Below are 17,366 nucleotides of genomic sequence, written 5' to 3' on the forward strand. Positions count from 1 at the left end.
CCAGCACCTCGCCACAGACACCCAGTATGGAGAAACCCAATTAAGACAAAATTCAGGACATTTTCTGGGATCCAATAAAGTGAAACCCGCACCGCTCTAAGAATGACAACGGTTTGCTGTTTTTCCTTGATGAAACATGCTATTTTTCCTCACTCGCAGAAGGGATTTCTTTTTAGCAGTTGTTTGAAATTTGTGTGATCCCTTACAGTCCAAACAAGTTGAAATTGAATTCTCCTTAGTGAAATGAGTCATTGCAATCTTCCACTCACACCCGTAATCGCATCCATGCCTGGCTAGCTCTTTGAGATGGTCAAAATTACGAAGAAAGAAATATACCATCAGCTAAAAAGCGCTTGCATGAGAGAACTGAACGGATTTTGAGAAATACAGCCGTTCCCAAGAGGCAGCTGTATTGCCTGTTAGCAGCTGAAGGTCAACTGAAATTTCCAACCTGGTTCTCCTAAAACATAGTTTTTACCCCAAGAGAGACTGCAAACTGTTGGCTTTTTATCTTAATTCAGGATGAAAAAAATTCTCTAAAGAAAAAAAAAAAAAAAAATCACTTGAATGTTTTCCTGGAGGAAAATTCCATTTCCCAACTGCCTTCCTAACTCCTTCGAGCAGTCTCTTTGCAAAAGCACTTTTACCAAAGCTCTTCCAGTAGGGAATATTTTATGAAATATATTTGAAAGAGATGTTCATCACCCAGAAGATGCAAAGACTCGTCTTAGCTTCTCCCAACGAATAGCGTAATTCTCGCCCTCAGATCGGCCAAACAAAAACGTACTTCAACAGAGCAGCAAACAAGATGGCCGTCTCTGTCCTCCGCTCTTCCAGCACACGCTGCTGGGAAGATACTCACTGCTCCCTTCACAAAGCGCAGATTGTTAGCCGGACAATAAAGGATAAGTAAATATGCAAACATGAGTCTAATCTAGTTCTTACCTATGACCTATTAATAAGCTAAAAAATAACAGCTTGGAATTAATTGTTGAGGATACTCAGTACACCAAGAGGAAAAAAAAAAGACAGCCTCAGGCCAAATTTTCTTCTAGAAGTCGCTATATAGAGACAGAATCTTCCTTTTGTGCACCTGCTTCTTAATCTTTGATGAATTTTTAATATGGTTAGAACATAAGGTCCACAAAGGGTCATTAAATCCTCTAATTTTATATTTAGAAGCCCACAGAATTTCTTCAAAACCAACAACCACCCATTTTTCACTTGAAGCAATGGCAAGTCCATCACCTCTTTCCTCATTCCTTCCAGTCATTAATATATCGGACTTACAAAAATTTCACCTGAAACACTGCGGACCAACTCTGATATAATCATGTGAGTCACCTTCTTTACTGCAGCAAGATTACAAACAGGGACACTGCTCCTAACATGGCTGCAGAAATGCAGTCCAGCTTCGCAGTGCTCGGGGCAAAGAAGTGGGCGCTTCTGCCTGGGCAGAGGTGACAGTTTTGAGAGATCGTGCTTTAGAAATCATGGTGATGGCATGTGCCCCCAGAGCTGAGAGCCGTCAGGGAGCCCCGTTTCCTTTTCCTACCTTCACCATAGGTACCATGATTATTGTTTTTATCTTCCTACCAGTACAGAAAGTCTCTTCTGCTGCTGTTGTTTGGTACATTTGTCAGTAGATTTCCACAAGTTGTATTATGTGAAAACCTGGACCTTCATTAAAGTAATGAGGTAACTTTTACACCTGCGTTCAGTTATAAAAAATACATCTATTTTTAGGAAGGAGCTTATACACCTAGGAGTGATGATATTATTCCTTCGTTCCTGTGACTTGTCCAAGAGAAAAAAATAAGTGTTATTTGTACTACAGTAGCGATGATTACCCCCTAACAGTGTCTGACTGTGCTAGGCACAGTAAATGCATGAAACACTAAAGTGACTTCCTGCCTCCAAGAGGTTACAATTTAAGCATACGTGACAACAGATGGAGAAAACCCTGGAGTATTAATATTGCATGCACCAGAAGGGATTATTCTCACCATGCATGAATTAGACTGTACACTGTTGCTACTTGTACTGAAAGTCCTTGGTCCGATACCACATCTTGCAGGACTGGAGGTGGAATTAGATTTTCTTTCAAAGTCTGCAGATTGAGTGCTCCCTCCCACACATTTCATTGTACTGCTGTCAAAGTTCATTCTCACTGGCATTGTCATTTTTATTTTGAAAATGTTTTCAGATTGCAAGAGGCTGCAATGGAAAGAATCACTGACACAAATTTGGCATGCTTTTCTGTAAGCACTAGAAGGAAACTGCCTGCATTGCAGGCATGACAATCAGCATATCCCATGGGTAAGACTACTTGCCTCCCTCATCTGAAAGCAGCACAGAACATAACTGCACCAACAGTCATCATTTACTTTCATATCAACACACCGGTGGGTCAGCAACAGGGGAAAAAGAGAACTTAGTAAAATCTAGCATGTTGTGCTTGAATATGCAGGGTCTGGAGCATTTCTGCAGTAAACTACTGACCTGAAAGTCCAGATGATTTGTAAGCAGTGCCCTTACAAGTGATTTTCACTCTGACCAAGCCAATTTAAAATCTGTTATGCTTATCTCCACCGAGAACAGCTTTTGGCATATCTCAAACACATTGTAGAGTGTTTTTCATTTTTGAGAACCTTTGTTTCTTCTTCTTATGCCTAATACATTTGAACTTCCACAGAAGCACTAATCAAACCAAAAGAATACTCTGTCGTAGGCTGTGTGTGGACCAGATGTGCTTCCGTTGATGTTGCCGAGAGATTTCTCCCAGTGGATTTGAACTGGGAACATGAAGAGGCCATATGGTAGTAAAGATAATTTACATAGCACCTTTTATCACCAAATATCACAAAGCACCTTGCAAATCACCTACTGTACGGGAAGAATTTCACTCAGAACTGAAATGCAAATACCTTTGGGGTAAAACTTGGCAAACACATAATAGCACACAGTAATGCTATGAAACAGTTTGTAACTAGTTGTGAAGAATAAAGTCATAGCAAACTGAAATCATGAGAGGAACATAGGCAGACAAATTATAGTTACAAATCTGTTGCAATCTCCACAGTTTCACCCTATATGTGAAGCAATAATTTATTAAAACTATTTTCTTCCTTTTGATAAATGCAACTCTGTTAAAATGATCTGCAAATGTAGACATTGAAAATAGAACACAAGACTAAGTGGATAACTTATATTAGTTTTGCAGACTTACTGTGTCTGTGTACAGTAAATGTGTATACATCATCTTAATCTCAATGTCCCAGAAGGTAACATGGCCAAGAAAACTTATACTATTTTTTACATTTGTTATTAGGAGGCAGTGTGGGAGGCTCCAGACAGTTTCTGATACTGTCATGCATATCATTATGTAAGTTAAAATAATCAAGCAAAAGCAGTCGTTTCATATACAATACATTTTTCTTTCTATCCATCTTGGGAAAAATGAGCAGTAGGAGAAAGAACATGTGATAGAGTGCAATACACATCATAGTAAGCAAAGAAAACAGTATTTAATTCTCAACGGAAACAACATAAAATTGCCTTAGTGAGGTCTATTACTTGAAAATGTTACCTTCTTTGGTTACCATTCTACCACTTCCAGACTGACACTTTGTTTCGGCCCAGAATCTGTCTTATCTCCCATACACATATTCATATTATGTTTACGTGCTATAAGAAGGAAATTCTAAATGTTACTCAACAAATCAAGTAAATATTAGGTAGACATACAACATAATTTAATTTATGCTGCATATTTATAGAGATCCCAGAAAAGCTTACTACAAAATCATTCACTGCACTTAAAATGAAACTGGAAATGTAGTTTTTATTTAGAGAGATTTTTGAGACGAAGATTTTCAAAGAACCAAGGAAGTTCAGCTGCCAGCCCCTACCTTTTGATTTTCTAAGAATTGCTGTCCACCCACAGTAACGAAGGCCTGGTCACACAAAGTCACAGCAGTCTTACTACTACGCTTATCCTCATAACCTAGCCACAGCAGTCCTTCCTATCCCAGAAAAGATAAAGACATAAGGACAATGTTACTGATTCTATAGTAAATGACCAGCAGGTCTTGTCCTTATTCCAGCATTGCAACCTTTTGTAACCAAGAGCGCAACGTTTTCATCATAGCCGTGTGACAGCTGCAAAACTTTTGTGTATTAAACTAGCTGCTAATTAGGAGCAAAGTGTTGTCTTGGAGCTGTTCAAACCCTTAAAGATTGACTGTGACAAGATACAGCGTCAGGATATTCCTGTTCGCTCCAAAGGACTAACAGCAGACACTGTACAGCAGACACACCAATACGTGGCTGTCTTGAAAACTACAGGTTAGAAAAGACAGCAAAGATTTCATGACTAGAAAGACAGATCTCCGAGGGGGAGCAGCACAGCCGTGTACTGAGGCTCTGTCTGCTTACCCCTGACACGCACCTAATTAGCATTCCTGGAAAACGTGCACTAGCAGCATCGCTCCACAATTATGATGCCCATTTTCACGGTCATGTTTTGTTCACCCTCCTGACTGTAGTACTTAAATTCAGAGGTGCAGAATAGCATGAATGCAGCACGCTCAACCCCCAAGAGCAATTTTCTTCTTTTATTTTTAAAGTAAGAGTCATATGCACTAAAAAGATGTGAAAAGACTATTATTAAACCACTTTTAAAGATGTTTAATGGCACCACATGCTGACTCAGAAATTCCTTTCCTCCATGCCTATACAAAGTGGAGGGCCTAATTGTGAACGCTTTATTACTGTGTTGATAAATGTACCATACCATTCATTCCTTTTCAGAAAAATTTCACACAGGCCTTTTTTAATACTATGTTTTAAAGATAAAACTCCAACATATCTATGTAGAAGAGCAATCTTAGCTTCTGCAGTAAAAATAATAATAATAGCACTTACCGTACTTCAGATCTTCAAAGTGCTGTACGGATATTAAGCCATTTGTCCCTATTAGCAAGGATTTTAGTTTGCATTGGACAGTAAGTAGTAGCAGGTATCTTACTCCCCCCGCCCCCCTTAAGGTATTTTCCCCTTCCTGTTTTATTGTACATATGCTAGATGAGGGCTTTGCTTCTCTGTCCATGGGAATTCCAGACATCCCTTACTGGTGCTACTGAGTGGTTTGAATTTGCTTTTACCAGCCAGAGGAACACACTAGACATCTATTATTTGTAAGATCTCTCAGGAATGGAAAGGAGAGTCAACTTTTTTCTGAGGCCTGCTCTCTTGCCATAACACTGAGCTGCCCTGGGTAGGTTTCACAAGGAAATATCCCCTTTTTTCTAGTTCCAATGCCCTTATTTACTATCACAACTAATAGAACCAGAATAAGCCAGAATCTTGTCTTTTGCAAGTGCTGGGGTAGAAACTCACGATGGGTGCAGTCCCAGAGACGGTGCTTACACAAATACAAGGACAAAAGTTATTGTCCTTAGTTTTTCTCAAAGTAGCCCAGTGAAGCAGGGCTTGACAATTCCTGCTGTTTACAGGAGACCGCCTCCTTTTCAGCTGGCAGGCAGTGCAGGCAAAAGAGTCGGTTCTGCTCTACAAACTAGGGCCAACTGTACAATAACTGAGATTTGTAGAGCCAGAGCCTGTCACAGCAGCAATGAGAGTCTGCCATTCCAGAAAACAGTCGAACTTAAAACGTAGTGCACTCCCATCCCACCCAGAAACTCAGAAGCTGGTACAGTCCCAGTTCCTCCTTGCAGCATCTCTTCTTTCTCTAAGTGTTCAGTAAAGTACCCATGTCCTTGAAATTTAAATTAAACCCCAAGGAGATTGAGGACTTTGCAGATGTAACGAGCATTAATTCAGTAGTCTCTGTTGGCAGGAGAGCATTCGATGTTCAAGTGCATTTCAGCCATTTATCTTTTGCTTATCCAGGAAACTATTTCTATAAGCTTGTGAGGGGAACGTTGTCAATAAACATTAAAATAAAACCATTGGAGCAGCTTGGCAATCCCACTTCCAAATGGTAGCAGCACAGAGGTAAGGCATATCCACAGCAGCTGTGAATGTGCTGTGACCTTGTGGTGCTTCACGGTCTTCCCTTCCTATCTCATAACGGTACGTGTCCTGAAAGTGCTCTGCCGCCTGCTTGCTTCTCCCGGGGCTGTATAGCTACCTCTGCAGAAGCAATTCTGAAGGGCTATGTTAAAACCCAACTCCCTGCTTTCATGACCAATACAAACCAGTAGACCTAGAGAAAACAGCCCCTGCGCAGTGATCATCTTGTCCTTTGCCAATACCAGTAATCAGTGCTCCAGGAAAATGCAGGCCGGTATTTTGCCACAGAGACAAGCACGTCTCTATCACACAACAAAAAAAGACGTTAGTTTCTGAGGTGCCCAAGACAATCATCTTTGATTCAGACATCATTTGTTAAGCTTTTCTCTTGAAAATCTAACATGCGCACGGCTTGTATTTTCCATTATATCCAGAGCTATATTCTGAATTCTGTCTTGGAGGCTGCAGTAGTTACAGATTAGGTTTTGATGACAAGAATTAGGAAGGTATTATTTGTAGAGGGTAGGACTTGCTAGAAGAATTTATACAGCTGAGGAAAAAATACAAGATTTCTGGGTCTGAAAGGATGAAGCAGAATTGTTTACCTCTGATGCTACACAAAAAGATTTCTGAGCTGATTTATTGCATAGCTTAGGAAAGATCAACACATGTACACAGAACAAAATATCTGTTTTCTTTTCTTCTTCCCAGAACCGTAAACCTGTATTTCAAAAGCCACTGCTGAAGCGGAGGATGAGACGGAAAGGTTGAACTCTGACTCAGTTTTCAAGGGCAGGCCTCTCGCTACTTAACCCAGGAATCTTCTCAGTCTTCTGTTGCATTCTATGCTGCCATCATCTGGCTCTTCTCATAAAACCTGACATTTTCTAAATCTCAGTTATCTCCAGGCCTGAGCTTTTCCCTGGGCAGGAAGCCTCAATGCTTTTTGTGAAGATATTTCACAGTAAAGATTTGCCTTTGTCCAAGCAGCAAGCCTCTCCCTTCAGCCGCTACACTCACAGAATATTTACCCAGCCTCTTGGCCAGGCATCCAGCTCCCTTTGCCTAAGTGAGCACTCAAGATAGAGGGAAGATGTTGATTTATGCATCTTTTCATACTCAGAGCTGCTCTTCTGATTCTAACTCTCCTCAATCATCCACCAGAGATTTCTTGACAGCAAGCCAGTTACTTTTAGCATGCCAGCCACCATTATGGAGGACTATGTCCTCCTAATGAGGGAATGCAGACATCTGGTCATGGAAAACACCTTTCCTCCTACAGTAAATGGGTGGTACCAACTCCTCCAGTGATTAACTTAAATATAAACAGGTTGTTCACTTACTCTGAGGCAAATATTATTTTCTGCCTGACAGGGCAATGATATAAGGTGAGAGAATCTTTCCCATCAGCTTACACTGATCCAAGGCCGCACTGCTTCCAAGAGATCACAACCTTCACCTCCTTCCCATTCGACTAGCAACCAGAGTACTGTGTAAAGATTCAGAAACGTTGATCTGGATAAAAGTTGGATTTTTGATGGCTGATAAAACTCTCAGGAAACCATGGAAGCACTGACACTAATGCAGATATGGGGGAGAACGATACATACAATGAACATTGCTTCATCTTTAGATTGCAGCACATCACTCTGGGTCCTCTGGAAAGTCTTTCTTCTTTTAGCATTTCCAGTGCTTGGCTTTTTGTCTACTCTCTGTTCTTCACAGGAGCCCTCTCATCTCTGCACATGCCAGACAAAAGTCTGCTTAGCAAAACACACTTTTTCTTTGTTTTCCTGCCAAAGGATTCACCCAACCTGCTATGTAGGTAACAAGGACAAGAAAACAAGGTTGCCTGCCTCGCTGCTGTCCAGCCACACCCCAGTTCCCAGTGCAGAACAGAGAGACACTACATAGAACATTTCTGTTGTACATGAACTGCAAACAAGCAAACGCAGCAGACACCCTCCATCACACAGAACATCAATTAACGTGTGCAGTTCTTGACAGAACACTAATCGATCACCATAGGGAGAAAACAGCATGGGCTTACTGGGAGACATTCCAATATGCTTTCCTTCATTCTTTTTCCTGAACGATTGCCCAGGAGAGGTAGGTTGGATAAGGCTCTGCTGGAGCTCGGGGTGCACATTTTTCAGAGTATGGGAACTACTGCATACGAGGGAGACTTTTGGGCCTGTAAATTAGAATTAAGAAGTCTTGGGGAAAACCAGAAAAAAAGGGCATATTTACACAGGAACAGTAAGGAGACACAAACCTAAAAAGAGAAAAGAAGGGAGACAGTCTTAGAAACTTTAAGAACGGCTGCTTGGATTTAATGCCCACAGCTGAGTCCTGAGAAATTCTGCAGAATCAAAACTGAGATTAAATAGAGACTTCTTTAATGAACAAGGCAAAAATATGGCTAATATAGGATATGCAGAAATGACCACGTATTCTGCCTGAGTACTAACTTCAGATGACAGTGTGCTGAAATCTACAGATTCTCTGTTTGCTATTTGTTTTTGTATTGACAGAACAGAGGTGGGACAAAGAGGCTGGAGGATGTGACAGCTGAATCAAACCTCCATTCTGAATTCAAATCTGAATTGGACCTGAATCAATACTCTCAGGTCTTGAGCACCACTGCGTGCCTCCCCTAAAAAGCTTCACTGACCTGAATACTAGATGAATGCCTCCCCTCCTGCATTCTGGCAGAACTGGGCTGAGACTTTCAGACCCATTTAGGAACTGGCAGAAATGGAACTGGGCTCCCAAGTCTTGAAAGAAGTCTCAATCCTAAAGAAGCAACACAGAAAGCAAATGTGTACCTCTGTAGAAATACTCACGTCAGCACAGTTAAATATTGGAGACTTGAGGAAATACCTTACATACAGCTGTTTGCAGAGGAAATGCAGACAAGTCCTTTATTGGCCCTTTATAGCATCGCTGGCATTTATTTCTTACACAGCCAATTTTCCTAGCCTTGACCTGCGTAACTTTAGAGTACGAAGGAAATAGAGAGGAAGCAAATCATGCAGAAATATGTGCCACATGTTCCTCACTCATGGATTAAACAAAACAAAGAAGGCTTCATTTCATTTTTCAGCCAGGCTCTCTATGTTTCTGGAGAGTGCCCTGTGATATCTGAGTAAGATAGCATTAGGACAGTACACACTGTATTCCTCCTTGCTTTCTTAATAAAAGAATAATGACCTCAGTGGTGCAGAAGCAACAGAACATGCTGCTGTGAAGGAGACCTCAAAGCCCACTCAGCTGCTTCACTGGCGTGTATTAAAATTAATGAGTTTCTGCTACAGAAAGAAAGAGGTGTCCTTACATGGGAATGAGATCTATGATCTTTGTATTGTAGCACAACCACTGAGCAGCACAGAAATCTGCACGGCTCAGTCTCAAATAATAAATTTCTTTTAACAGGAGGAAAGCAAGGACAGACTGAATACACTTACTATATATATTGAAAGAGGGAAGAGGAGAGCTTTTCATTTGCATCTTAAGCACCTTCCCATTAGTAAAGACTGGATTGCTGTTAAAGCTCTCTTCCCCCCCATTTATATAGCTAACAGAGCAAAAAATTGGCAATATTGAATGCCAGCCAGCACCTGAGTCTGCTATTTCAGCCAATATAGCCACAATCATTAATGGGTCTCAATTACAGAGCCCTTATTTTTGTGCATGGGAACATATATCTGGAGGTCAGCACATTCCATTAATATTTTTGATTAACACATCCTTCACAGTGGTTTTGAGCTTTTAATGTTTCCCAGTTAATGAAGTAAAATTTTGAAGCAGCTATTAGCTTGGTACATAATACGATTTAAAAAATGCTGTTTCATTAAGACAGCTGAGTTTTATCCCAAATTCTTCAAGGCTTCATCCAACTGCAAAGAGGAATTAATAACGTATCGCTACACTAACATCTCTTTGAAGCTTATTTCCTGCCTCTGAGTTCCAGTGAGGAACAAAAATGACTAGCGTGTGTCATACCTGAAAAGCACATCAAGTATTTTGTGAGTTCAGATGAAGCCATTTGCTTGGACTAAACTTCTAACTGGTGGACATTTTTACCATAGATTACCTAAATTCCACAGAATAACTGCCCAAAATCTTAAGGAAGATCACTTCCTTTTCTTAGGTGCTAGAGACACGTCAACCGCAGCTATATCAATGAATGCCAGCTCCAATCATAGTATAGAATTACAAGTGCCAAATCATGGTAAAAATCAGAAAACCAGGATCACCTCAAAACTGCTCTGAACTGTCCTATAGGCACCAAATATTCCCATCTTACTGAAGATATTTGACCTCAAACTATTAAGATTTGACATTCATGCACTTTCTCTTCCAAGAGTTCATGGCAACCTATAGAGAACTCTGAGCTTTTACAGAGCAGGAAAAAGAAAAAGGAAGGGGGGGGGGGGGGGGGGGGAATCTTGAAGAAGCATCAACAATCCAATCTGGTAATGTGTGCAGCTTTCCAAATTTAATTTTTTAGGTATAAATCACAGCCACAGGAACCTAAAAATCTTTGCTATGTCACTGATGTTGAACTCAGTGTTTCCACAGTATACCTGCCTCGGTCTGCAAACTGCTTCTGTTCTAATTTAATCAAGTTCAGCCTATTAACAGTATCATGTAAAGGGCAGTTATTTTGCTTATCTCATTAAAATCCAGAAATTTGCTACACTGTCATGCCATTAAAACCCAGTCAGTCTAGGAGCATTCCATTAGGACTGCATTAGTTCATCATTACTGAAATTTATTTTTCTTTTAGTCTCACTAGAGTCAAGCTTTCTCCAAAAAGATACCACATGAAGAAACATGACATCTAAAGGTCAGCCTCTATCGCTTCTTTTTGGGAGGAAGTTTTTGGGAAGGCAAGAAAGAAAATGGAAATGAAAATGTGTCCCAGAAGACTCCAGAAATGGTTATTTATATGGTGTAAGAAGAGAACGCTCCATTTTGCCACTTCCCTGTTGCTAGCTGGCAAACCTCCCCTTGTGTCTCTCTCCGCTCCCCTACTTTTGTAGAAGGGGCAAGCCTGAAGTTAAGCTCCAGAGAATACCTGGGGAATACTCTGATTCTGGGGATATTTGAAAATAAACACAGTTGATTCCAGCTTCTCTAGTTTAGCCAAAGCAGAACGCCAGCACTGAGCAATCTGCCGTAGATTCAGTAAAACCTCAGACTGGGCTCTGGCAAAGAATCGATTTCCTTCCTCCTTCCCTCCTAAAATAAAGCGCAATTGGATGTGTGGTCTCACAGAAACATAATTGTTAAGAGACATTTCCACAAGGACTTCCAAGGCCAAAGAGACAGACACCGCCTCTGCTAAAAGGACTCGTACTAACAAGACAGAGGCCACGGACACATCAGCAAGGCCTGGGGTTCACTCGAAACAGAGCCGTGGAATGAAACAGTTGGTGCTGATGACCTGACATCCTCACTATGCATATTTCATGGGGGCTGACCTCAGACAAGAACTAATCAGGTCCCATTAGGGGCTGAATTTGGTTGGTGAGCATTGACTCTGCTCTTGGAACCCATCGCCCTCTTCAGTTTCCCCTGAAAGAGATCCAATGAAGCACCCCAAGACTGCTCCACGATGTGAACCAAAGCATGTTTAACAGGGACAAGCAGATTGGCTACAAAAGTACATTCCTGACTGGAACTAAACCACCAATCTGGACACACTATAAATTCTTCTGTATGAGACCCTAACAGCAGAATATACAGAGGAATAAAATTCATTCTGTGCGACGCCCAGAGACGCACCCCTGAAAAGCGGAATCAGGATGCATCTTCCAAAGTGAGGTGATGCTATGTGAAAGACAAACAGATGGGTAGGCAATTTTTTAAATTAGAGATAATGGAACGAGGCAATTTAAAGTAATTTTACTCCCTCTAAGAGTAAAATTTGCTTTTACATTTTAAGCGAATGAGAGCAGCTATGCAGCGCGAGCCAGAGAGCTAAGCACCAAGAGGAATGTCTCCTCCAGTGTCTTAGATCTTTCTCCAGTGCCACTCAAGTGACAGAAAAAAGATCAGGATTTTTTACAGGCTTAAGACCTTTGACGCTCTCAGCTTTTCCGTATCTAGGCTTTGTCACACAAAATTAACCAAAGGTATTTTGACATGCCTAAATAGAAATAAAATTATTTTTATTCAGACAGAAATTAAATATAGTAACAACACTTCAAAGCAATCTACTTTCAGGACTCTGCAAGAGGCTCGAAGACATTAACAATTGTATATCTTTGTTTGGAAATGTTTACAACACACTTAAAGAAGGCAACTAAGCCCAGATTTCTAATGCCAGGAATCAAATTCAATCAGAGCAGCACTTTAGTGTTTCAGATGAAAGTTTGGCAGCACTTTGCGTAGAAAAACAACACATAGGAAATGACACAGTGATGGTGGGTCACTTTCACATTACATAAAATTGAACAACATATTATTAAACATATAATTTAAATTCATTTCAAGAATACTAATCTGAAAAGTGATCTGGTGCCAAATGAAACATGATTTTTATCCATTGCAGAGGATCAGTTCTTAATGATCGCTGGTGACATTTGCAAATCTGTAGAGATTTCAAGTCAAGCTGTAAATGTGCATTTCCACATTACCTCCATTTACAAGGAAGTCTAAGTAGGTACAGCTCTCAGCTGACTTAGGTGGCACTTCATGAGAACCGTGTAGAAAATTTGAGACTTCACACACTTTGCTACTGCCTCTCGTACCTGACCAGTTGAACAAAAAATAACGAAGCATAAATCCATCAGCTGCCCTGAGCTGCTCCGTTGCCAACCCACCACACTACTGCTACTGTTCTGGTTAAACTGAGCAACAGTGAAAGAGATGATGCCTTAACAGAGGAGGAAAAGGCGTTCTTTTGCTTTAAAGCTGTTTTGGGTTAAAATTCGATAGCAGCAAGACTCAAAAGAAAGCAATCAAGAAAGTATCATCACATCTATAATACTGCGTAGCAGTTCTGGGAACAAAATTATCTCTTCAGGCAAGCAAAGTTCCTGTAGGACAACAACTAATATTAAGATAATGTCAAGCTACAGACGCTACTATACGAAGATGAAAGTCTCAACATAAAGTAAAGCCAACATGGTCTGTGGTCCTTAACGTGCATCTCGTGTATTTTTGAATGTCCATAATAAAACCTGTAGAGCACTAACTGCATGTTCCTGTCTTTTGCATCACATAGATCCAGGCAATGCTTTCATGAATTTCTACGTTATGAAAGAACGGCGATTTTCTTACCAGTCACAGTCTGCCAGGGACCTCTCTGTTTTGTCCAGTCTTTTCTGAATATTTGTGTATGTTCATTACATTGCCATCCTGCTTTTAGTGTTATTATTCAGGTATTGGTTTACCCGAATTTGACCCAAACATTCGCAGTAGATCAGAATTAAATTTTTTGTGAGTAATGCTTGAACATGGTATACAGTAAGTCTTTATTAGATATAAATATAGGGGATACTTATAAATTATGTAATTATAATACCATAATTACACTTCTGACCCCCTTTTTAAAAGGTGATAGGCCTATAGCAGAAAATAATCCCACGCGTGTGTTTTTAGAGATCATAAAAAACAATACAAAAGAGAAATATTCAAAAATAAGCTATATTGTTTCTGTCTAAGTAAGAAGCACAGACTTTTTAATGAATTAGGAGTCTTACACTGCTCCAAAAATAATTGTGTCCTGAGGCATTAAACAGTTAATAATCAAGCTTGAGAATCAGTGCTCTGCTCCTGCTGGCAGTTGCCTTTCTGAGGCGTCAAGAAACGGAGCAGCGTTTGGGATTTGGGATCGCCTCCGTCTTTCTTTCTTATCTGCTACCGGGACGGCGGTGGCCCCCGCCGCCGGCTGACCCCCCGCCGCCCCGCCGGGCCCCCCCCGCCGCCCCTGCAGTACCGCAGAGATGCCGTCAGAGGGAGACGTCACCGCACCGGACCTCGTAGGCGAGATCCTGCAGCTCCCAGAAGCTGTTGTATCAAGACTGAAGCCACGCTACAGCCAGAGACGCTACAGGCATTCTGGAAAGATTTCAATGTAAAGAATTCGTTTTAAAGGAAATATTTTAAAAATTACAACGTTTGGGTTCCTATGCAATCTAAAGATGCAAATCTTGCATAAAGGAGTTGATATTCAAGTCAGCATAGTTACAGATGATTTTTTTAATCTCCTTTAAAATTATTTCCTTCGCTAGTGTTTAAAATATTTTTCTTATCTTTTTCCTGAAGACAAATAACTAGGGCAATATATACACAAGAAGCAAAGGATTTTTAGGAGTTTTACCTGGCCAAGTTGTCCTGGTTTCAGCTGGGATAGAGTTAAGTTTCTTCCTAGTAGCTGGTATAGGGCTGTGTTTTGGATTGAGGATGAGAATAATGTTGATAACACCCTGATGTTTTAGTTGTTGCTAAGTAGTGCTTACACCAGTCAAGGACTTTTCAGCTTCCCGTGCTGTGCCCGGTGCACAAGAAGCTGGGAGGGGGCACAGCCAGGGCAGCTGACCCAGCCTGGCCCAAGGGCTGTGCCATACCGTGGGACGTCATGCCCAGGATATAAACTGGGGGAGCTGGGCGGGGGCAGCGATCGCTGCTCGGGGATGGGATGGGCATCGGTCGGCAGGTGGTGAGCGGGTGCATCCCGTGTTTTTCCTGGGTTTTCTCTCTCTCTCTCTCTCTCTCGTTGTTTTCATTACAATATTATTATTATTATTACTTCAATTATTACTTCAATTATTACTTCAATTATTACTTCAATTATTACTTCAATTATTAAACTGTTCCTATCTCAACCCACAAGTTTTCTTAGTTTTGCTCTTCCAATTCTCTCCCCCATCCCACCAGGTGGGGGAGGGTGAGCGAGCGGCTGTGTGGTGCTTGGTTGCCAACTGGAGTTAAACCACAAGCGTAGAAATGACACCTACAAAATTATATTTTCCAGCTCGTTTATGTTCACCTACCCAAAAGATGGGACCATGAGTCAAGAAGGAAGGCTAGGAGGTGGTACCATGACACAGTTCACCAGCCTTCAGCTGGTAGGAGGCCAAAACTCTGGGACTAGTGAGTCTCGTAAGTCAGCAGATCTCCCCATCAGTAAAGAGCAGACCTCACTTATAGCCGGTAATCTTGCCCAGCAGGAGTCACCTCTGGGAACTGGGGTACACTGCTTGCAGAACAAAACTTGTATCAGCCAGCACAAGTGTTGTAGACTTGGACCCAGGCTGCCACGCAGCTGGTGTTTCTGCGCTCACCAATGCCTGTGCCAGCCTACCTTCACTTATCTTACAAAACACAGAACAATATCCCAGCTGGCCTTCAAATATTTCCACGTCTCAGAGAGATCTCGCATCGCCAAAACGGAAAAAACTAAAAAGGCCATGTCTTTTTATGATAGTTCAGAGATTTACATGCCAGATTCCCCAGCTCCTGAAACTTCCACTGAAGGTGGCAATGGCCCCTCAGGTTTCTGACCTGTTCCCAGCCCCCCCCCCTTAACTCTTTGTTCCTGATGAACCTGCTTAGAGAAGCATCTTTTCCAGATTTTTCAATTTGTCTAATACACAACTTGAATATTTGAGATTGCATATTCTTTTAGACAAATTCTTTGCAGATTTGATGCAGACATTCTCTGCATCATGTATGCCGAATCCCGCACAGTCTGAGATGCGGCTCAGGGAGCAAGTACGGCATCCTGTCAAACACGGAGCCACGTTTCCTTTCGTTCTTCGCACACCACTGGATCGACAAATCGATGTGTCATGAAACTTGACACAGGAAAATCGAACAGGTGCCATGAAATTATTGCTTTCAAAGCAATTTTGCATGAAACAAAACATGTATTGATTCCATATCCAATATAGTGCGCTCATTGTATCTCTAAGAAATTTCAGCATTCCTGATCACAGAAGTTCAATTTTAGAATGCATTTGCTGTGATCTTTCCTGAAGATTGTCAACACACTTATTTCATTTAAAACAGTTCATGATATGAAAGTTTATAATTTTTGTTAAAAGCAACCTTTAGCACCTGCCGAGCATCTTTATCTGTTCAGAAATTACAGTAAATCACCACAATCTTTACCTCACCCGCTAATTTAGTTAGGCTTTGTCCAGAACAAAGGGCCACAATAAATGCCAAAGCAAGGGCTACACCCACTTATAAATCACGCAGCCCCAAGTCTCTTATGTAGCAAGTTAAATATTTACTAGATTATAAATGGCAAACAATACAAGTAGGTCCCTTAGATGGTAACTGATTTATCAGAGGAAAAGTCTTTAGCAAGTGTTTCTTAGCCCCGTCATGGACATTTCTAAAATACCTTTTTCCATCTGTTTTTCTTAACCCCACAAAAGAAAGTCAAACTTCACCTGGATGGATACGTGCATGAATAGAGCATAATAACACAGCATCAAAAGGATTTACCATCTCAGACTGTACTTCTTTCAGTCCTCTACCTTGTCGTCATTTGCAAAGTGGTAGTGATAAATGTGACATCAAAATGCAGTCTGACACCTTGGTTTCTGAACATCAAAGGCAAAAAAGGTAAGATCTCAGTTTCTTAAAAAAAAAAAAAAAAAAAAATCTATTCAGGCTGCATACTGCTCTTAAGAAATGTGACTATCAAAGTCTGTCTTTCCATAGTATTTTGATCCTGCTCTTCATTCTGCTTTTCTTATATGCTAAAAAGAATTCCTAGTTTATACATCTACAGTTATGGCGTGGATCTGGCTTATGAGTTCTTCTGCTTTCAGATGTGGGAGGAGAGGACAGAGAACTATTTGTATTAATCCAGCATGCCTTCAATGCATTTGTGCCAGTTCACAATAGATGAGTATCTATTTCAAAGTTAGAACTACACGAATCTTAAAATATCTGTGTGACTGTGACTATAGCTCTCTCTTGGGAGACAAGGGGAAAACAGGGAGAAAGAGAGGATAGAAAGGTGAAGAAGAAAGGAGAAGGGGATATTGAAAGGTAGTTAAATTTAAACCAACTGTTCTAAACCTGCTTCTGTGACATTAAACAGTAACAGAGTGTGATTTTGAATACAGAAGAAACACTGTGGTCACTGTGCTGATTTGCCCATCAGCAAAGCAGCCATGCACAGCAACAATCACAGCTGACACAGGTACACAGATTGTGTGGTTTGACTTTCATTTAAACCACAACCTTTCACTGTCAGAACTAGAACTATTTATTTTAATATGAGAGCCTAATTAGCCAGTTCTGGTTAAAACATTCTGTATGATCAGGAAAGGCAGCAAAAAGCATTGTGAGGGAAG

At 40.9% G+C, this 17,366-nt stretch overlaps 1 protein-coding gene across 4 annotated transcripts in view; it reads right to left on the minus strand.

The window, feature by feature from the left end:
* PLPPR5 (phospholipid phosphatase related 5) overlaps positions 1-17,366 on the minus strand; it is a 233,038-nt gene that overhangs the window by 196,481 nt on the left and 19,191 nt on the right. For all 4 annotated transcript variants that reach the window (XM_082311956.1, XM_082311957.1, XM_082311954.1 and 1 more), the window contains exons 6-8: positions 16,522-16,641; positions 13,988-14,109; positions 8,711-8,832 (exon numbers count right to left, since the gene is read on the minus strand). The gene's annotated coding sequence lies outside the window, so the exon portion shown is untranslated. The remainder of the gene's footprint in view (positions 1-8,710; positions 8,833-13,987; positions 14,110-16,521; positions 16,642-17,366) is intronic.

Source organism: Platalea leucorodia (genome assembly GCF_965183815.1).
Source record: "Platalea leucorodia genome assembly, chromosome: 5".
Taxonomy (NCBI): domain Eukaryota; kingdom Metazoa; phylum Chordata; class Aves; order Pelecaniformes; family Threskiornithidae; genus Platalea; species Platalea leucorodia.